This window comes from Oncorhynchus mykiss, chromosome 9, assembly GCF_057628025.1.
Source record: "Oncorhynchus mykiss isolate SJ-2025 chromosome 9, ASM5762802v1, whole genome shotgun sequence".
In the NCBI taxonomy this organism is placed as follows: Eukaryota; Metazoa; Chordata; class Actinopteri; order Salmoniformes; family Salmonidae; genus Oncorhynchus; species Oncorhynchus mykiss.
The window spans coordinates 38,803,746-38,825,863 of record NC_143030.1 but is presented as its reverse complement, the minus strand read 5'-3'; the positions used below and the strand labels follow the sequence as shown (position 1 = coordinate 38,825,863).

The window sequence follows — 22,118 nt, the reverse complement described above, 5'->3', positions numbered from 1 at the left end:
TATGTATATACTGTACTCGATACCATCTACTGCATCTTGCCTATGCCGCTCTGTACCATCACTCATTCATGTATCTTTATGTACATATTCTTTATCCCTTTACACTTGTGTGTATAAGGTAGTAGTTTTGGAATTGTTAGTTAGATTACTCGTTGGTTATTACTGCATTGTCGGAACTAGAAGCACAAGCATTTCGTTACACTCGCATTAACATCTGCTAACCATGTGTATGTGACAAATAAATTTGATTTGAACTTCCATCAGGAGCTAGCCAGCTAACTAGCTACTAGTCTTTGATAGCCACGGCTAGCTGTCCTCGCCTTTTTCCCCCGGAATCAGCCAGCCTTAGCTCGGACAACACCTGCCTGTCTGCACAGCGCGTTATCAACCCAGAGCATATCAGACTGCTTCTCTCTACCATATCACCGGATTCCTGCCACTCCGATCCATCACGACTGGACTGCCGATGTGATTGCCCAATGTGATTGCCCGATGTGGTCTCAAAAGGCTATTCTGTTACGATATTGCCGCAGAACCATCTACTAGCTCCGGCACGTTAGCTTTTTCTGAAGTCTGTGTTCCCTGCTTGCCCAGCGTATTAGTGAATACCATACAGCACCCTGACTCACCCATTGCTACTCTTTTGACCCTACGATCACTCGGCTACACAGCGGATTCCCCCTGGACTGTTTCAATAACACGGTACCTCCTTTTGTTTACCTTTAGGCCCCAGCCTCGAACTCAGGTCCTGTATGTATCTAACTGACACGCTCTGCCATTTCTTCACCATTTACCCGTTGTCTTCTCCTGATCAACACCTGTGATTGCTTTATGCCTTGTCTACTGCTGTCAATGTCAATATGCCTTGTCTACTGCTGTCAATGTCAATATGCCTTGTCTACTGCTGTCTTGGCTAGTTTTTATTTCTTTATTTCACTGTAGAGCCCTCAGTCCCGCTCAAAATTCCTTAGATAGCTCTTTCGTCCCACCCCACACACATGCAGAGACTTCACCTATGTTAATTGATGCCTCCAGAAACGAAACCTCTCTCATCATCATGCAACGCATAGGTTTACCTCCACTGTACTCTGTACATTATGCCTTGAATCTATTCTACCACACCCAGAAATCTGCTCCTTTTATTCTCTGTCCCCAATGCACTAGACAACCAGTTCTTATAGCTTTTAGCCATACCCGTATCCTACTCCTCCTCTGTTCCTCTGGTGATGTAGAGGTTAACCCAGGCCCTGTAGCACCCAGTTCCACTCCTATTCCCCAGGCACTATCATTTGTAGACCTCTGTAACCGTAAAAGCCTTGGTTTCATGCAAATCAGAAGCCTCCTCCCTACGTTTTTCTTTCTTTCACTGCTTTAGCACACTCCGCCAACTCTGATGTCTTAGCCATGTCTGAATCCTCGCTGAAGGCCACCAAAAATTCTGAAAATTCCATCCCCAACTATAACATTTTCCCGCCAAGACAGAACTGCCAAAGGGGGTGGAGTTTTAATCTACTGCAGACACAGCCTGCAGAGTTCTGTTATGTTATCCAGGTCTAGTGCCCAAACAGTTCAAGCTTCTACTTCTAAAAATCCACCTTTCCAGAATTAAGTCTCTCACTGTTACCGCTTGTTACAGACCCCCCCCCCAGCTGAGCCCTGGACACCATATGTGAATTAATTGCCCCCCATTTATCTTCAGAGTTTGTCCTGTTAGGTGTCCTAAACTGGGATATGCTTAACACCCCGGACCGTCCTACAATCTAAGCTAGATGCCCTCAATCTCACACAAATGATCATTGAACCTACCAGGTACAACCCCAAATCCGTAAGCTCGGGAACCTTCATAGATATTATCCTGACTAACATGTCCTCTAAATACACCTCTGCTGTCTTCAACCAGGATCTCACGATCACTGCCTCATTTCCTGCGTCCGTAATGGGTCCGCGGTCAAACGACCACCCCTCATCACAGTCAAACGCTCCCTAAAATACTTCAGCGAGCAGGCCTTTCTAATTGACCTGGCCCGGGTTTCCTGGAAAGATATTGACCTCATTCCGTCAGTAGAGGATGCCTGGTTATTCTTTTAAAGTGCTTTCCTCACCATCTTAAATAATCATGCCATGTTCAAAAAATGTAGAACCAAAAACAGATATAGCCTTTGGTTCACTCCAGACCTGACTGCCCTTGACCAGCACAAAAACATCCTGTGGCGTACTGCATTAGCATCGAATAGCCCCCGCAATATGCAACTTTTCAGGGAAGTTAGGAACCAATATACACAGGCAGTTAGAAAAGCAATGGCTAGTTTTTTCAAACAGAAATTTGCATCCTGTAGCACAAACTCCAAAAAGTTCTGGGACAAAGTAAAGTCCACGGGGAATAAGAGCACCTCCTCCCAGCTGCCCATTTCATTGAGGCTAGGAAACACTGTCACCACCGATAAATCTACGATAATCAAGAACTTCAATAAGCATTTTTCTATGGCTGGCCATGCTTTCCACCTGGCTACCCCTACCCCGGTCAACAGCTCTTCACCCCCCACAGCAACTTGCCCAAGCCTCCCCAATTTCTCCTTCACCCAAATCCAGATAGCTGATGTCCTGAAAAAGCTGCAAAATCTGGAACCCTACAAATCAGCTGGGCTAGACAATCTGGACCCTCTCTTTCCTAAAATGTTCCCCCACCATTGTTGAAACCCGTATTACTAGTCTGTTCAGCCTTTCTTTCATATCGTCTGAGATTCCTAATGATTGGAAAGCGGCCGCGGTCATCCCCCTCTTTAAAGGGGGATACACTCTGGACCCAGGTTACAGACCTATATCCATCCTGCCCTGCCTTTCTAAAGTATTCGAAAGCCAAGTGAACAAATACATCACCGACCATTTCAAATCCCACCGTACCTTCTCAGCTATGCAATCTGGTTTCCGAGCTGGTCATGGGTGCACCTCAGCCACGCTCAAGGTCCTAAATGATATCATAACCCTCATCGATAAGACAGTACTGTGCAGCCATCTTCATCGACCTGGCCAAGGCTTTCGACTCTGTCAATCACCGTATTCTTATAGGCAGACTCAACAACCTTGGTTTCTCTAATGACTGACTCGCCTGGTTCACTAACTAGTTCTCTGATAGAGTTCAGTGTGCCAAATCGGAGGGCCTGTTGTCCGGACCTCTGGCAGTCTATGGGGGTGCCACAGGGTTCAAATCTCGGGCCGACTCTTTTCTCTGTATATATAAATGATGTCGCTCTTGTCGCTCTTTGATCCACCTCTACGCAGACGACACCATTCTGTATACATCTGGCCCTTCTTTGGACACTGTTAACAAACCTCCAAATGAGATTCAACACCATACAACACTCCGTCCGTGGCCTCCAACTGCTCTTAAATGCTAGTAAAACGAAAGGCATGCTCTTCAATCGATCACTGCCCGCACCCGCCCGCCTTAGCATCACTTCTCTGGACGCTTTTAACTTAGAATATGTGGACAACTATAAATACCTAGGTGTCTGGCTAGACTGTAAACTCTCCTTCCAGACTCACATTAAGCATCTCCAATCCAAAATTACATCTAGAATCAGCTTCCTATTTCGCAACAAAGCCTCCTTCACTCATGCTGCCAAACAAACCCTCGTAAAACTGACTATCCTACCCATCCTTGAGTTCGGGGATGTTATTTACAAAATAGCCTCCAACACTCTACTCAGCAAATTGGATGCAGTCTATCACAGTGCCATCACCATAGTCCCATATACTACCCATCACTGCGACCTGTACACTCTCGTTGGCTGGTCCTTGGTTCCACTGGCTCCAGGTCATCTTTGCTAGGTAAAACTCTGCCTTATCTCAGCTCACTGGTCACCATAGCAACACCAACCCGTAGTACACACTCCAGCAGGTACAGTGCCTTGCGAAAGTATTCGGCCCCCTTGAACTTTGCGACCTTTTGCCACATTTCAGGCTTCAAACATAAAGATATAAAACTGTATTTTTTTGTGAAGAATCAACAACAAGTGGGACACAATCATGAAGTAGAACGACATTTATTGGATATTTCAAACTTTTTTAACAAATCAAAAACTGAAAAATTGGGCGTGCAAAATTATTCAGCCCCTTTACTTTCAGTGCAGCAAACTCTCTCCAGAAGTTCAGTGAGGATCTCTGAATGATCCAATGTTGACCTAAATGACTAATGATGATAAATACAATCCACCTGTGTGTAATCAAGTCTCCGTATAAATGCACCTGCACTGTGATAGTCTCAGAGGTCCGTTAAAAGCGCAGAGAGCATCATGAAGAACAAGGAACACACCAGGCAGGTCCGAGATACTGCTGTGAAGAAGTTTAAAGCCGGATTTGGATACAAAAAGATTTCCCAAGCTTTAAACATCCCAAGGAGCACTGTGCAAGCGATAATATTGAAATGGAAGGAGTATCAGACCACTGCAAATCTACCAAGACCTGGCCGTCCCTCTAAACTTTCAGCTCATACAAGGAGAAGACTGATCAGAGATGCAGCCAAGAGGCCCATGATCACTCTGGATGAACTGCAGAGATCTACAGCTGAGGTGGGAGACTCTGTCCATAGGACAACAATCAGTCTTATATTGCACAAATCTGGCCTTTATGGAAGAGTGGCAAGAAGAAAGCCATTTCTTAAAGATATCCATAAAAAGTGTTGTTTAAAGTTTGCCACAAGCCACCTGGGAGACACACCAAACATGTGGAAGAAGGTGCTCTGGTCAGATGAAACCAAAATTGAACTTTTTGGCAACAATGCAAAACGTTATGTTTGGCGTAAAAGCAACACAGCTCATCACCCTGAACACACACCATCCCCACTGTCAAACATGGTGTTGGCAGCATCATGGTTTGGGCCTGCTTTTCTTCAGCAGGGACAGGGAAGATGGTTAAAATTGATGGGAAGATGGATGGAGCCAAATACAGGACCATTCTGGAAGAAAACCTGATGGAGTCTGCAAAAGACCTGAGACTGGGACGGAGATTTGTCTTCCAACAAGACAATGATCCAAAACAAAAAGCAAAATCTACAATGGAATAGTTCAAAAATAAACATATCCAGGTGTTAGAATGGCCAAGTCCAGACCTGAATCCAATCGAGAATCTGTGGAAAGAACTGAAAACTGCTGTTCACAAATCCTCTCCATCCAACCTCACTCAGCTCGAGCTGTTTTGCAAGGAGGAATGGGAAAAAATGTCAGTCTCTCGATGTGCAAAACTGATAGAGACATACCCCAAGCGACTTACAGCTGTAATCGCAGCAAAAGGTGGCGCTACAAAGTATTAACTTAAGGGGGCTGAATAATTTTGCACGCCCAATTTTTCAGTTTTTGATTTGTTAAAAAAGTTTGAAATATCCAATAAATGTCGTTCCACTTCATGATTGTGTCCCACTTGTTGTTGATTCTTCACAAAAAAATACAGTTTTATATCTTTATGTTTGAAGCCTGAAATGTGGCAAAAGGTCGCAAAGTTCAAGGGGGCCGAATACTTTCGCAAGGCACTGTATATTTCACTGGTCATCCCCAAAGCCAACACCTCCTTTGGCTGCTTTTCCTTCCAGTTCTCTGCTGCCAATGACTGGAACGAATTGCAAAAATTTATATCTCCCTCACTAACTTTAAGTATCAGCTGTCAGAGCAGCTTACCGTTCGCTGCAGCTGTACACAGCCCATCCAACCAACTACTTACCTCATCCCCATATTTGTTTTTGTTTTTCTGCTCTTTTACACATCAGTATTTCTACTTGCACATCATCATCTATCACTCAAGTGTATATTGATAAATTGTAATTACTTCGACTATATTGCCCTATTTAATGCCTTACTTCATTTGCACACACTGTATACAGATTTTTCTATTGTGTTATTGACTGTACGTTTGTTTATCCCATGTGTAACTGTGTGGTTTTGCTTTATCTTGGCCAGGTCGCAGTTGTAAATGAGAACTTGTTCTCAACTGGCCTACCTGATTAAATAAAGGTGAAATAAAATAAATAAAACGACTTCCAAGGCAGTCATACTCAATGAACTAATCACTGATCACAATCTTGATGTGATTGGCCTGACTGAAACATGGCTCAAGCCTGATGAATTTACTGTGTTAAATGAGGCTTCTCCTGGTTACGCTAGTGACCATATCTCACGCGCATCCTGCGGAGGTGTTGCTAACATTTACAAGAGCAAACAGCTGCGTTTTAGTCTTTTGAGCTTCTAGTCATGAATTCTATGCAGTCTACTCATTCACTTTTTATAGCTACTGTTTACAGGCCTCCTGGGCCGTATACAGCGTTCCTCACTGAGTTCCCTGAATTCCTATAGAATCTTGTAGTCATGGCAGATCATATTTGCATTTTTGGGGATTTCAATATTCACATTGTCGTGGAAATTTCCTTAATTACCAACTGATGAGAGAGCAAATCACACACCAGTCAGAGTTATGCTTAATCTTCACCTTTAATAATAATTAAGCTTTTGCAATAGCATTTTGACATTCAACATTTCAGTATCTCTAATGAAAAGTTGAGAGTGGTCAACATAATGGCAACAGATATTTTATAGCAAAGATCCACCCCCCTAGTCGACATGACAAACCACAGGTCTTAGGAACTTACACAAAGAAAGACTTTACTTCAGAGAGGAGTATCCCATAGCCAGACAGCATTGGCTATAAATTATCGTTCAGTTTGGTCTCCTAAACCTTATCTCGACATTACCTCACCCAATGGTATATATCAATTGTCATTTTAGACACTCCCATCCCAAATACAACCCATTCTGGACAAGCTCACGGAGAGGAGAGTGAGCCTCTAGGTCAAGATAAGGGCAACCAGAGAGGGAACATAGAATGGTTCCAGACACTGCCATCCTCCTCTCCCCGATGGGAAAAGTAGGGAGTGACTGGCACACAGACATTGTGGAGCCAAGAGATAATTGGTTCCCCCTCAATCATCCCTTCACATGGTTTAAAATATACGTTTACACATAACGACAAGCTTGACCTCTCCCCTCTATGTGGCCCAAGTAACTGAACCCTGACAGAGAACAGATTGCAAACGGCCACCACTATAGGACAACAATATACATTCTAAATGACATGTATCTCACAAGCATATTATGAAAATAAAACATCTTATCTATGTTACCCAACTAATTTTGATTCATCCCCAACAACATGGAAAAGTCCACGGACCCACTCAAAGGATTTTGGAGTCATCATCGACTTTTGTCCAACATCTCTCTGGACCTACTCATTACCACAGTCATACGTAGAATAAATATTGTGGACCTAAATGCTTTTCCTCATAATCCTGGACTATTGGACCACCACTTTATTACGTTTGCAATCAGAACAAATAATCTGCTCAGACTCCAACCAAGGATCATCAAAAGCCATGCTATAAATTCTCGGACATCGCAAAGATTCCTCGATACCCTTCCAGATTACCTCCACCTACCCAAGGACGTCTGAGTACAAAAATTGGTTAACCACATAACTGAGGATCTAAATTGAACCTTGAGTAATACCCTAGATGCAGTCGCACCCCTAAAAACCAAAAGCATTTGTCACAAGAAATTAGCTCCCTGGTATACAGAAAATACCCAAGCAAGCTTCCAGAAAATTGGAACGGAACTGGCGCTCCACCCAACTGGAAGTCTTCCGAGTAACTTGGCAAGACAGTACCGTGCAATATTGAAGAGCCCTCATTGATGCTCAAGCATCCTATTTTTACAACCTAATTGAGGAGATTAAGAAACTAAAAATCATGATCATCAGAAAGCAAATTACGGACTCCTCTTTGAATCTGTGTATTTCACAAAATCTCAGTTGTCCTGAATCATCACAGAACCAGGCCAGGACCTAGGAACCACAGAACCAGGCCAGGACCTAGGATCAATGGAGACACTCAAGTTTTTTAATCCTGTATCTCTTGACACATTCGTGAAAATAGTCATGGCCTCTAGACCTTCAATCTGCGTACTGGACCTCATTTCAACTAAACTACTGAAATAGCTACTTCCTGTGCTTGGCCCTCTTATGTTGAACATAATAAATGCCTCCCTATCCTCCGGATGTGTACTAAACTCACTAAAAGTGGCAGTAATAAAGTCCTCTTGAAAAAGCCAAACCTTGGCCCGGAAAATGTAAAAAACTGTCGGCCTATATCGAATCTCCTATTCCTCTCAAAACTTTTAGAAAAAGCTGTTGAGCAGCCTTCCTGGAGACAAATAACTGCCTTCCTGGAGACAAATAGAGTATATGAAAAACTTACGTCTGGTTTTAAACCCCATCGTAGCACTGAGGATGCACTCGTGAAGGTGGTAAATTACCTTTTAAATGGCATCAGACCAAGGCTCTGCATCTGTCTTTGTGCTCCTAGACCTTAGTGCTGCTTTTGACACCATTGATCACCACATTCTTTTGGAGAGATTGGGAACCCTAATTGGTCTATTCAGACAAGTTGTTGCCTGGTTTAGACCATCTCTGTGGATGGTTTCAGTGTTCCTCAAGGTTCTTGGTGATGTCATTCGGAAAGTCAATGTCAAATTTCACTGCCATGCGGACGACACACAGCTGTACATTTTGATGAAACATGGTGAAGCCTGTGTTTCAGACATAAGGAAGTGGATGGATGAAAATGTTTTACTTTTGAACTCAGACAAAACAGAGACTCTAGGTTCTAGGTTTCAAGAAACAAAGAGATCTGCTGCTGGATGTGACAATTAATGTTGATGGTTGTACAGTCGTCACAAATACAATTGTGAAGGACCTCTGCGTTACTCTGGACCCTGATCTCTTTTTTGATAAACATATCAAGAAAAGGACAGCTTTTTTCCCAATCTTCGTAACAGACTACTGCAATGCTCTACTCTCCGGCTACCCAGATAAAGCACTAAATAAACTTCAGTTAGTGCTAAACATGGCTGCTAGAATCTTGACTAGAACCCCAGAAATATATCATATTACTCCAGTGCTAGCCTCTCTATACTGGCATCCTGTTAAGGCTAGGGCTGATTTCAAGGTTTTACTTCTAACCTGCAAAGTATTACATGGGCTTTCTCCTACCCATCTCTCCGATTTGGTCCTGCCGTACATACCTACACGTACGCTACGGTCACAAGACGCAGGCCTCCTAATTGTCCCTAGAATTTCTAAGTGAACAGCTGGAGGCAGGGCTTTCTCCTATAGCGCTCCATTTTTATGGTCTGCCTATCCATGAGAGACGCAGACTCGGTCTCAATCTTTAAGTCTTTATTGAAGAATCATCTCTTTAGTAGGTCCTATGATTGAGTGTGAAGGTGAATGGAAAGGTACCGGAGCAATGAACCACCCTTGCTGTCTCTGTCTGGCCGGTTCCCCTCTCCCTACTGAGATTCTCTGCCTCTGACCCTATTATGGGGGCTGAGTCACTGGCCTACTAGTGCTCTTCCATGCCGTCCTAGGAGTTGTGTGTCACTTGAGTGGTTTGAGTCACTGACGTGATCTTCCTGTCCGGTTTTGCGCCCCCCTCAGGCTCATACGGTGGAGGAGATCTTTGTGGGCTATACTTGGGCCTTGTCTCAGGGTAGTACGTTGGTTGACTGTTAACATCCCTCTACTAGTGTGGGGGCTGTGCTTTGGCAAAATGGCTGGGCTAATATCCTGCCTGTTTGGCCCTGTCCAAGGCTATTGTCAGACGGGGCCACAGTGTTCGGCCCTCCTTTTTCTGTAGTCCACGATCAGCTCCTTTGTCCTGATCATGTTGAGGGAGAGGTTATTGTCCTGGCACCACACTGACAGGTCTCTGACCTTCTCCCTATAGGCTGTCTCATCTTTGTCGGTAATCAGACCTACCACCGTTGTGTGGTCAGCAAACTTAATGATGGTGTTGGAGTTGTGCTTGGCCACACAGTCATGGGTGAACAGGGAGTACAGGTGGGGACTAAGCACACACCCCTTAGGGGCCCATCTGTTGTGGGTCAGCGTGGCATATGTGTTATTGCCTACCCTTACCACCTGGGGGCGGCCCATTAGGAAGTCCAGGATCCAGTTACAGAGGGAGGCGTTTAGTCCCAGGGTCATTAGCTTAGTGATGAGCTTAGAGGGCACTATGGTGTTGAACGCTGAGCTGTAGTCAATGACCAGCATTCTCACGTAGGTGTTCCTTTTGTCCTGGTGGGAAAGGGCAGTGTGGAGTGCAGTAGAGATTGCATCATGTGGATCTGTTAGGGCGGTATATGAATTGGAGTGGGTCTAGGGTTTCTTGGATGATGGTGTTGATATGAGCCATGACCAGCCTTTCAAAGCACTTCATGGCTACAGATGTGAGTGCTACGAATCGATCATCATTTAGGCAGGTAACCTTGGCGTTCTTTGGCACAGGGACTATGGTGGTCTGCTTGAAACATGCAGGTATTACAGACTCGGTCAGGGACAGGTTGAAAATGACAGTGAAGACACTTGCCAGTTGGTCAGCGCATGCTTCCTGGTAATCCACCTGGACCTGCGGCCTTGTGAAAGTTGCCCTGTTGAAATGTCTTAAAAGTAGGCAATAAGGTGTCTGTAACAGGAAAAATGTGGCAAAAACGAATGTAGACATTAGGGTTGCACATTTTGGGGAATATTCAGAGGTGGAAACTTTCCGTGGGAATTAACTGAAAAATATGCAAATTAATATTAGTACCATTTAAATGTAGATGTTTTTTCCATTGGTTATATTTACCATATCATATGGAAACCTTTTACCCTATCATAAATAGACATAATTGCAAATGATTCAAATCCTTCCAATATAAAAAAAAATAATAATTGTTAAGAATTTAACTTTAATTAAATGAGTTGACTCTTCACATGGGAGGATTTCACTGAACAAAAGAAAGGGAATATTGAATGATCCCCAATGATCCATCGCATCTCCCAAAAATGTTTTAAACATACATCTGTAAAATGATAGTCTAGAAACTAAAGCTTTGGTCGTCTTCCTCTCAGGCTTCTATGTCTTTTCCCTGGACCTCCTCAATCCCCACCTCTTGAACATCAGACTCTTGAGGCCTCATCTTCACTTTCCAACGTTGAGGTTGGCTCGTTGTCAGGCTCAAAAAGCCTCAAATTTGCCCAGATGGCCACCAATTTTCAACCCTTGTATTGGTCAGCCTGTTGCGTGCGTTGGTGTGTGTGTTCCCAAACAAGGACCAGTTGCGCTTTGAGGCGGCTGATGTTGGTGGGATTTGGAGGATGATGGAGGCAAAAGGGGAAAGAGCCTCAGATCCACAAAGTCCCTTCCACCAGATGGCTGATGAGATATGTTGGCACGACTGCCATATTGCATCTCCATCCCAAAGCCCTTGCTTGGAAGTGTACTTCGCCAGACTGCCAAAAACCTTGCCCTCATCCAGGCCAAAGTGGCGAGACATGGTAGTGATGACACCATATGCCTTGTTGATCTCTGCACAAGGCAGGATGCTCTTGCCAGCATACTTGGGGTAAGCTGCGGCATGTGTGGGCTTCAGGCAGAAGTCTTCATGTTTTTTGATGTATTTCAGAACTGCAGTGCAACAATGAAGTGGGCAGGGCAGTATGGATTTCTTCTCTTACATCTGCAAACAGAGTGAACATCAGACAGGATGGCATTGTCTCCCTCAATCCGTGCATTGGCTACTGCTGTAGGTTTCAGGAGTTTCAGGCTGCTTACCACTAGAGATTAAACATTTCATATCATGATTATAGTGACCAAAATTATCACGGTTATCAGTATTACCGTGTTATTGTTAAAATGTGCTGGAAATTTTCAAAAAGTATTGATACACACACTGAAATTATTTCACCGAGTTTTATATTGCAAATCAACAAACAAATAAATTGAGCAGCACTATGCACTTTTATGTGCATAAACATTCAAATAATAACATTAAAGATGGCACCATGTGGCCATGAGAGGTAAGTTTCCCTAGTGCAGGTTTTAATGAACACAACCTTAAGTAAGCAAATCAAATGTGCATATAAAAGCAACACAAGTAAAGCAATGTGCATGTAAGAACAATACAACCATATGTAAACACATCCAATGTGCAGGTGTTGACATTAAAATAACAACACAAAATATGTCAACTAATCAAATGAACAGCACTGATTGTATGTCTGTTCTCTCCTTCATAAGGAAATAAGGTGCTGCTGGCCTAACATCCTGTACGTATGCATCTTTGTTCACGAGATTGAAATGTAAAAAATGTCAGTATATTTACTTTGTCCGGTTTAAGTAGTGATCTGCAAATGGAGACAATGTGCCCGCTGGCACTCTCTCTGATGGCACGCTGGTTGCTGGGATGCACAAAAGCTTCCTGGCAACCCTGGCAAGGTGAGGAAACTGATGTATTGTCCCTCCACCACACCAGTCGATCCTCATTCTGCTGGAATGGGTGGCAGAGACAGGTAGTCCTTGATCTCTTCTTCACTCTCTCTGACCCTCTTCACCCCTCTGCTGCCTTGTTGAGGTAATCCTTCTCAGCAACCCAGCCAGGCCTTTCCCCTCTGATGCTGCTGTGGGGGTGTTGGTGGTGGAGGTGCTGCTGGTGCTTTGTGGTTCTTCCCTGACTTGTGAAGCTGCCAGCTTCAAGGCCTCCTGGACACAGCTGCCAGCTTCAAGGCCTCCTGGACACAGCTGCCAGCTTCAAGGCCTCCTGGACACAGCTGCCAGCTTCAAGGCCTCCTGGACACAGCTGCCAGCTTCAAGGCCTCCTGGACACAGCTGCCAGCTTCAAGGCCTCCTGGACACAGCTGCCAGCTTCAAGGCCTCCTGGACACAGCTGCCAGCTTCAAGGCCTCCTGGACACAGCTGTCAGTGTTAACTTTTGTAGCCACTGTAGGCTCATCTAAAAAGCTCCTTTTGAAGCGGGGGTCAATGAAACAAGCCATGTGGATGACTCTCTTTGCCTTCTCTGTGTATCTGTTGTTAATGTCTTCTCTCATTACCCTTTTAATCTCCTCGGTCAGGGATGGCTCCGTATCCTTTCCCACCAGAACATCATGGGTGATGTGGTCCAGGACAGGCTTGACAGTGTCACTCGTGTTTTTGAGGAAAGTGCATCTGTAAACTTGCTCAGAGGTTCAAGGATCTGGCACAGTTGCTCCATGACACTTATGTCAGCATCCTTGGGCATCAGATGCCATGTTCCTCTTTCTCCAGCCAGTGTCACACAGACTGGCTGCTGTTGGCTGAGGAAACGCTCAAGCATCTTGTGTGTAGATCCCCATCAGGTCACCACATCATGGATCAGAGCCTTCTGTGGCATGTTGAGGGCAGCTTGCTTTTCTCTCTTTGTTGATCCCCCACTCTTCCAGCATATTCTCAAGAAACTCTAATGTGAGCCGAGTGATCTTCTGGGAAGAATTGTGTTTCCAGGCAGTTTGATTCCAGTTGACAGTCTGGGTTGAGGTAATGGATAGTGAAGCTTATGTAGGGTTGACCACCCCCGCTTTCACTGGTCCAGAGGTCAGTAGTTGCAGCAAACCATGTTCCTTGAGCCAAACTTTTTCCAACATCAGTTTTAACCTGGCTGTACAGGTTTGGGATTTCAGTCTTGGAAAATAAAGTTTGTGAAGGCACTTTGTGAGGCACGGCAACCTCCATCAGCCTCAGAAAGCCAGGCCTCCTAAAAATTTGAAATTGCATCATGTCCACTGCAATGTAATATGAAAGGGCTGCAGTGAGGTCTTGAGCATTTTTTGATGTGAGTGCATAAGCAGCCTGCCTTTTTAAATGCTTGCTGGAGTGTCTGTGTCACAACTGTAGAGGGACCAGTAGCATCACTGGGTTTGCCTGCTGCTCGCCCACTCTATAAAAAAGGGAATAGCAAATGTATTATTATTGGTGTTGTTACATTATAATAACAATTATTATTAATACACAATCTTCTATAGTGTTTCTCCTGTTGGAACACTTTTACAACCAAGTCGAAGACTGACAGATTTCTAAATGAACAAAATATGTTGGTTGGGTGACTAAACTACATATAGTGTTATCGTGTGCAATGGGTGAATAGTCGTCAGACACACGACGCATACAGCAGCAGAACAACGTGTAGTGTTTATACAAGAGTAGGTAACACTGACAGCTTCATTTTACATTATTGACAAGCTATTAGCAAGTTAGACAGACAAACCATGACATTTTCCCCCATTCCGAAGTCCCCACATCATGCATTGAGCTAAAAGTTAACTTACCTTGCATACGCTATAAAGTAGTAGGTGGTGGTCACGAAGATGACTCAAGAGATTTGAAGTGTTGCCCCTTCGCAGCGTTTATTTATTTTGCATGTTCTGCAGACAATTGAAGATGGTCCCCCTAAGTTTCCCTCCGCACTCTTGTAAAACCCAAAATATGACCACACTTCAGATTTAGTCCCCTTAGAAGGCTGACAAATCTCCGGAGCGCTGTCACCAGGTTTTCACACAAAACAAAACCCACGTTGCATGCTGCACCTGCGTCAGACTGTTGCTAACTTTGGTTGATGCTGGACAGTATTTACTGTGAGTATTTACCGCGGTAATCAGACATGGTTTTAATGATAATTCAAATTTGAAATGGTAATACTAACCGTCGGGAATTTTACTGTGGTTTATCGTGAAACCGGTACCCGTTTCATCCCTACATACCACTCTCTCCAAAAATACATCATCCAGGAGGACCCTCTTGATGGGGCTGTCCATATCGGAAGACTGTGATATGGCCATTACTTGGAGAGACTCCTTCCCCTCCAGGAGACTGTCAGACATGATGACAACACCACCCCAACGGTGTTGCTGGGCAGCTTCAATGTGGTGCTCTTATTCTTCTCACTTTGCTTGGGGAGGTAGATTGATGGTATAACTTGGTGACCCTTCACATACCTAACCATTTCCTTGGCTCTCTTGTAGAGTGTATCCATTGTTTTCAGTGCCATGATGTCCTTGAGGAGCAGATTCAATGCATGAGCAGCACAGCCAATGGGTGTGATGTGAGGGTAGGACTCCTCCACTTTAGACCAAGCAGCCTTCATGTTTGCAGCATTGTCTGTCACCAGTGCAAATACATTCAATGGTCCAAGGTCATTGGTGACTGCCTTCAGCTCATCTGCAATGTAAAGACCAGGTGTCTGTTGTCCCTTGTGTCTGTGATCTTGTAAAATACTGGTTGAGGGGTGGAGATGTTGTTAATTATTCCTTGCCCACAAACATTTGAGCACCCTTCAGAGGTGATTGCAAAACAGTCTGCTTTCTCTATGATTTGCTTGACCTTCACTTGAACTCTGTTGAACTCTGCATCCAGCAAATGAGTAGATAAAGCATGTCTGGTTGGAGGGGTGTATGCTGGGCAAAGAACATTCAGAAATCTCTTCCAATACACATTGCCTGTGAGCATCAGAGGTGAACCAGTTGCATACACAGCTCGAGCAAGACATTCACCAGCATTTCTGACTACGTTCCTCCATTGAGTCAAAAAAAACTTTTGATTCCCGGAGGCCCATGAGCTGTTGCTATTGCTAAGGTGTCTGATTCATCATTTTCACCTCAAATAGAAGTAGAGGGACTTTTGTCAGAGGTTGCTTGTTGTGAGCGCTTAGGGAACTTTGTGCACTTGGCCAGATTATTCTGCATCTTTGTTGCAGTCTTCACATGATTTGGCACAGTATTTGCAAATGTACACAGCTTTTCCCTCTACATTAGCTGCAGTGAAATTTCTCCACACATCTTGTAAGTATTTCATGGTAAGTTCTACACCGGTTTTATTCGGCGCATGTGACAAATACAATTTGATTAGAATTTACCTACGTATAGTACACAAACACATCCTCTCCCCTAATAATAAAACAACCATACACACACACACCACTCACCTCTGCCACCTGCTCATGGACCACTATCTGCTGAGCAAGCATCTCCACGTCGGTTGTCATGGTGATGTAAGTTCTACTAGCTGAGCCTGTCTGGAGCGAAGCCAAAGACGTCTGTCAACTGCAGAAGTAGGGATGTGCAACCTCTCTTATATCAGTAGGCAGGGTCACGTTCAATAAGAACAAACTCAAGGAATTTTTTTGAAAGAGTAAAAAGACATGAACATTGTCACTGACCAAGTTAAGGTAGTACCTAATTTGCTTCGTACATAATTTGCATCGTAACAAGAGTATGCATCTACAGCCACAAAATATAACTAGGTAAGGTGAACAACTCCCTGTGCAAAAAAGAGGACATGTACTGTGTCTGGGGACAATCCTTCCGGGGGAAGGCATCTTGTTTAGTGATTCAACCAGTGGCGACTGGCGGGAGGAGCTATAGGAGGACGAGCTCAATGTAATGGCTGGAATGGAATAAATTGAACAGTATCAAATATATTGAAACCACGTTTGACTCGGTTTCATTTATTCCATTTCAGCGATTACAATGAGCCCATCCTCCTATATCTCTTCCCACCAGCCTACACTGGATTTGACTAAGGATTGGAGGGCATAAGGCTGTAAGTGTACACCTCAAAAAGGCTGAAATTACACCTCAGACTAGGGATGCACAATATATGAGTGAGCATATCGGAATCGGATGATATCAGCTGAAAATGCCAACATCGGCCAGATGTCTAGTTTAACGGCGATGTGCAAAGCCGATGTGCATACCTATATAACGTAGGTAGATGACGCCATGAAAAATACAGCGCTACACAGAACAAAAGCAGAAAAATACTAAGTGCACACATCGAACAACTAAACAAGTTGAAGTCAAGCAGTCATTTGAAAGAGTAAGAACATTTCAGCGAGACAACTCAAAAGGCGAAATCCATGAACGCCAAGATTGCCCTTGACAATCAACCGGTCTCTGTCGTGGATGATGTTGGCTTTCGCCGACTGGTCGAGCACCGGTACGCACTACCAAGTAGGCACTATTTTTCAGACGCTGCCCTACCGGAGTTACACAGTATTGTTGAAACACATCCATGAGTCACTGCTATTAGATTCAAGACTGACATTTGGACCAGCGATGTCAGCCCGATGAGCATGCTGAGTCTGACAGCACAGTGGGTCGACCAGGATTTCTCACTGAGGAAAGCCGTATTGCATGCTCAAGAATGTGCTGGTTCTCATACCGCTGCTGCCATTTCAATGGCATTTGAGAACATGTTTGAAACTTGGAAACATGAACACACTACTTTGCACCATTCAAACAACTGACTGGAGAAATAAGCTCATCAACTGCGTGATACCTTCAGACGTGATACTTTCTGTCATGGCATTGAAACGCCTGCTCAACTAAACTGCCGACACAGACCATGGGGTTAAAACTTACAAAAGTACTCGAGACTGTGAACAAGCGATTCGGTGGCATTCTCTCTGAGCCTCTTACTGTGTCGCCACCATGCTCGATGCTATGTACAAGGACCGCTACTTCGATGCAGACAAGAAACAGGGTTAACGTGAAATGTTACATACACAGCTGGACAAGATGGAAATGGACACAGTGACAGTTCCCACCGAGGAAGAGAGGCCACAGACAGACAGAGCTCAAACTTCACTGCTTGACATGTATGATGAAATCCTGGTTGAGAATGAAACGACTGAACAACGAATCAGCACAGCAAGTAAGTTAATATGTTTTAATGGTAATGGGGACATACGTAAATGTTATTTAACTAGGCAAATCGGTTAAGAACAAATTCTTTATTACAATGACGGCCAATCCCGGACAATGCTGGACCAGTTGTGCGCCGCCCTATGTGACTCCCAATTATGGCCGGATATGATACAGCCTGGATTCGAACCAGGGACTGGAGTGACGCCTCTTGCACGGAGATGCAGTGCCTTAGGCCGCTGTTTCCATGTGTGTGTGTGTGTGTGTCTGTGTCTGTGTGTGTCTGTGTGTTAACTATTTAACTGTACTAGAACGCTTAAAATACCGCAAAAATTGTAAATTATCGATATCGTTTCTTTTTTTGGCAAGGAAAATATCGGATATTGGTAACGGCCAAAAATGTCATATCGGTGCATCGCTACCTCAGACACTACACCTCACACTTTCCAGTTCTGGATTTTACCAATGATTGTGTGTGTGTTTCAGAGAGCGAGAGAGTCTGTAACTTTCTGTCTGTCTCTGTGTGCGCGTCACATTCAAGAAAGAATGTGTCATGATGTCCTGCGCAGACATTGCATGCATCAACCAATAATTGCGTGACACGTTATCCACTGTGCTGTCGGGCACTACATTGCCATTGGAGGAACATATAACCCCCCATTCAGTATGCTGTCAACCAATCGTGTTCAGTGGGATACTGGGTCACACGGTTGCTAAGCTAATCGTTGCGCAATCCCTTCTCAAAATCAGGGGGCTCATTTGACTGGTAAGTCTGAAGCAACTGACTCTAGACGAAAAATTTGAGGAGTGAATACGGGGGAGGTGTATCTGTGACAGCCGAAAGTCCGACACTAATGTGGTTTTTCAACAGCAAGGTTCAGACAGAGAGGAAAAGAGGCAGGCACAAATTTGGTTAACAAAAAAATGTATGGCTTATTTGCTAAGTGAGGTTTATTTGATCTAATATAAGTTTTGTAAAGCGTAAGTGGTTACGAGTGTACTGCTATAAGTAATACGACACATGACATTCCGGCAACTTTGAGAAAAAAGTTGGAGTATCGGAGTTGTCTCAAGTTGGCTATGCATATTCATGACATGAGGCTAGTACCATAGCATTCTCTCCATAGAATACAGGTGGTTGACGTCAACAACCCTCATCGAATATTCAAAAAAGATTACAATAATGAGATGTATCCACTAATCCAAAGAAAGTATAGGCAGGAGCCTTGCCGCTTTGTGGACAATGACTCCCATTGCTAGGGCGGAGAGACATGTATCTTGTCAGTATATCCATAATCTTTGCGCAGATCACAATTGCAGGGTTGCCATTGTTTATTAGCTAAAGGTTTATCTTTATAATGCCAAAATAAACATTCCTCCAATCCCCATATCACACGCACTCACAAAATGTGTACATTGTAAAATAAATTGGTGAGCAAGGGTCCATACTTGCGAACATAAGCAACCATTTAAATTTAAAACAGGTTCTCCAGCACAAAAAGCTTATAAACCAATTAAAATGTTTGATTTGCTTGCACGTGATACACTGCTGCTACTCACTGTTTATTATATATGCATAGTAACTTTACCCATACCTACATGTACAGTACAACTACCTCGACTAACCTGTATGAATTAATGAGTGGCGGCAAAGTTGGTTCCTGTTTCAGTCACGTCTTTAGTCACCTTCATGTAGATCAAACAAAAACACTCTATAATGATTTGTTGACGATAGAGCCTCTCACAATGCAGTCAATGGCTGCAGGATGAAGTCGGTAAAGAGCAACTGCAGAAACGTACAGTCGACTGCAGCAAAGAGTATGGACATACTGACAAGATACGTCTTTCCGCTCTAACAATGGGTGTTGTTGTCCACAAAGCGTCATGGCGGGCTGTCTAGCTCACACCTATCCTTTCTTGGATTGGTGGAGACATCTCATTATTGTAATCTATTTTGAATATTCTATGAAGGTTGTTGACTTTAACTGCCTGTATTCAATGGAGTGAGAGGCTATGCTACGAGCCTCATACCATGAATATGCATCAATCAAATTGAATTTGTCACATGCGCCGAAAACAACCGTAGACCTCACCATGAAATGCTTATTTACAAGCCTTGACCAACAAAGCAGTTTTAAGAAAATAGAGTTAAGAGAATATTTAGTGTCAATGCAAATAGTCTGGGTGGCCATTTGATTAATTGTTCAGTAGTCTTATGGCTTGGGGGTTGAAGCGGTTTAGGATCCTTCTGCACATAGACTTGGCGCTTAGGTACTGCTTGTCATGCTGTAGCAGAGAGAACTATGATTTGGGTGACTGGAGTCTTTGACAATTTTTGGGGCCTTCATCTGACACTGCCTAGTATATAGGTCCTGGATACCCTCTGTAACGCTTTATGGTTGGATGCCGAGCAGTTGCCATACCAGGTCTGGGGACCCATGATAAATCTTTCCAGTCTCCGAGTTGTCATGCCCTCTTTACAACTTTCGTGATGTGTTTGGAACATGATAGTTTGTTAGTGATGTGGACACCAAGGAACTTGAAACTCTCGACCCGCTCCATCGAGACAACTCCGATAAAGTGTTTTTTCTCAAAGTTACCGGGATTTCACGTGTCCTACGCATTGCGAAACTTCTATTAGATCAAATAAACCTCATGTAGCAATTCACTTTTTTGATGACCAAATTCAAACACTCTCATTGACCTCTATACAAAAACTCCTTGCTTGGTGGGAGAAACAATGAAAAAACATCAACTGCTGGAGGGAGACAGATTTTACCCCAAGTTGGGCCTCTTTTTCTGTCTGACTGGAATCAAAACGTCATGATCTTTGATCACACGATTTATGTAAAGTTCATGTAGTCAACAAGCAAAGATTGTCTATTATATTGACAAGACATTCAAGTGACCGCTCTGACAATGGAAATACATGTCCTCAAAAATCGAAATCGACTCATCTTTGTATCTGTGCCATTATAGCATCTGTGACAGCATGGGCAGTGCCATTGAGGCCATCTCCATTTTAAAGTAGTACATTTTCTTATTCTTCATCTACTGATTTCTCCCAACTCCTAGGAATCCCAACCAGTTGACTGCTTTAAAATTAGGTCCATGTTAAAACGGGTTGTATCCATAATGAGTCCTCTATCTCTATGACAACAGGCACAACACCGAAATGCCATGTGCATCCACTCATGACAGTGCATTCGTAACAACCTAACCATTACCTAACCATTACCAAACTTCTATTCAATCAAATAAGCAATAAAAAGTGTTGACCAAATTCACAATTTTTTATTCTTAGTTTACCAGGTAAATTGACTGAGAACAAATTCTCATTTACAACAACGACCTAGGGAATAGTTAGAGTAAAACCTTTCATTTCTCCTCTTCCGCAAGTCAATCTTTTTTGTCCCCATAATGCTACACACGGGGACCAACGATGGTCACTGACCTGACAAAAGTCATCCGCTCGAACGCGCCCAGGGTACGAGTCAAGAAACCTATAGGTGCTTTCAAGACCACAGAGAACTCTGAAAAAGTGATCTTCAGGTCGGAAAGTCAGAGCTCTAGAAAGATGTCAGAGTTTGAGTTGGAATTCTGAGTTGGTCCCCCCAGAGTTCCCAGTTGTCTTGAACACCATGAAGTCAGATGTCAGAGATTTCACAGGTTCCCAGTTGTTTGAAAGCTGCATATTTTCCTTTTTTATTTACATTTTTTTACCTTTATTTAACTGGCAAGTCAGTTAAGAACAAATTCTTATTTTCAATGACGGCCGAGGAACAAACAGTGGGTTAACTGCCTGTTCAGGGGTAGAACGACAGATTTGTACCTTGTCAGCTCGGGGGTTTGAACTTGCAACCTTCCGGTTACTAGTCCAACGCTCTAACCACTAGGCTACCCTGCCGCCCCGACTATTGTTCTCAGTTGTTTGAAAGCTGCCCAAGCTATACAATATTACAAAGAACAAGTTAATTATCTCACATCTCAGAAAATATTTGTAATGTTGTACTTCTTGTTCATAAAATTCATGCTTTTTTTGAGCTAGTGCCCAATTGACTCCCATTCACTCCTTGAATGGCTGGGTTTTCACTAGGTGGTATACAGCTACGATCGGACGTAACTTCTTCGTAGCAGGTTAAAGGTGCTACATGGTCAAAGATCATGTGATTGAAGGTCATGCCATTTTTAATGAGGTCGCATTCAAGTTACTGCAGTTGTTTCTCACCATCTGCACCATGTAGGAATCAACTGCATTGTAGAAGGCACTATTTGTCAGTCAACCATTAGGGTGTTTTTGTTTTCCCCACATGAACGTGACCAAATATGTAAATGAAAGAGGTACCAACAATAGTAGCTATGTTGACACTACCATGTTGATCTGAGCCTTACTGTTGGAAAAGTGTCTGACTTCGGCTGTCGCAGATGCACCTCCTCTGACTTTACTCACCAACTTTTGCCTACAGTCGGCTTCCTTTAGGCTTACCACTCAAACACACATAGTCCAAGAATCGCCCAGAATGCAC

At 43.7% G+C, this 22,118-nt stretch overlaps 1 protein-coding gene and 1 long non-coding RNA gene across 3 annotated transcripts in view; one reads left to right on the top strand and one right to left on the bottom strand.

The window, feature by feature from the left end:
* The window catches only part of LOC110531972 (transmembrane and coiled-coil domains protein 1), a 466,184-nt gene that overhangs the window by 223,470 nt on the left and 220,596 nt on the right, over positions 1-22,118 (top strand). The gene's annotated exons all lie outside the window — the stretch shown is intronic.
* The window catches only part of LOC118966032 (uncharacterized), a 26,349-nt gene extending 4,231 nt beyond the window's left edge, over positions 1-22,118 (bottom strand). The window contains exons 1-2 of one of the 2 annotated variants that reach the window (XR_016483224.1): positions 22,043-22,118; positions 15,873-15,962 (exon numbers count right to left, since the gene is read on the bottom strand). This is a non-coding gene — a long non-coding RNA (uncharacterized LOC118966032). Of the gene's footprint in view, positions 1-15,872; positions 15,991-22,042 lie in introns of both variants that reach the window. The other variant, XR_005053231.2, reaches the window with a different exon arrangement.